The sequence below is a fragment of the Nicotiana attenuata genome, unplaced genomic scaffold (assembly GCF_001879085.1).
Source record: "Nicotiana attenuata strain UT unplaced genomic scaffold, NIATTr2, whole genome shotgun sequence".
Lineage (NCBI taxonomy): Eukaryota > Viridiplantae > Streptophyta > Magnoliopsida > Solanales > Solanaceae > Nicotiana > Nicotiana attenuata.
The window spans coordinates 70,725-71,836 of NW_017671243.1; positions in this window are offsets into that span (position 1 = coordinate 70,725).

The window sequence follows — 1,112 nt, forward strand, 5'->3', positions numbered from 1 at the left end:
GCTTATCACATTGTGACGCTATTGTAGGGCGTGACTCGCACCCCATGGCAGGTGCGGAATTAGTTATGACTTCGGATTGAGACTTAGTCCATCCCGAACAAGAATATTTCTATATTGGCGACTGATACGCACCCTGTATTGAATATATCTGGGCTTATTGCCGTGTTTGGGGCCTTGTGCCGATCTGTAGCATCCTTAGAGGATGATTGTCATTGTGATAGCATGTTTTGTATAATCATTGATCTCAGTCCTGTGTTTAATCACTGTTATGAAACGCTAAGTCACTTTTCCTGAAGTTAAATATCTAAAGTATATTCTCCTTAATAAATTGGAAATTGGGAAATTAATTGAATCTGTTACGTGACTCATATGCATATTGTGGACTGAGTATGGATCGGGTTGCACGCCGCAGCGAATGATATGATTATATTGCGCTTGGGCTGAAGGAGCCCCTCCGGAGTCTGTACACACCCCCAGTGAGCGCCGTCGACGTTAAATGGATCGGGCTACGCGCCGTAGCAGTCATGTGCATTGCGTTGCATCTTTACATTATACTTGACTGACATATTTGGAGTTGTTTTGCTGTTAGTTCGTAGTTAGGTGTTGGATTGTTAGTTTTAGCTTTTCTTTGTGGCATTTCGTGGATTTCTTATCTTCAGACATTTTATATACTTATTACTCACTGAGTCGGTAGTACTCACCCCTACTCCCTGCACCTTGTGTGCAGATTCAGGTACACCGGAGGCTTAGCTGAGCAGTGCTTGTTTCCCAGAGCTTATCAGAGTTGTTGAGGTAGCTGCTTGACGTTCGCAGGACCTGACTACTCTTCCTATTTCAGCTTTAATTATATATACATTTCCAGACTTGAGTATTTTCGTTCAGATATTGTTATTCAGGTTGTTTTAGAGGCTCTAGACTCGTGACCCCAGGTCTTTGGGAGCGTTTTATCAGACTTCGTGTTTTTCTCAGTATTATTCTATTATAAATATTGGATTATTATTATTCAAAAACTATTATAATCTCTTTAGATTGTCGGTTTGAGGTTTACGGTTAATTTGGGAACGATTGCGGTCTGGCTTGCCTAGCAATGTTGTTGGGCGCCATCACGACCG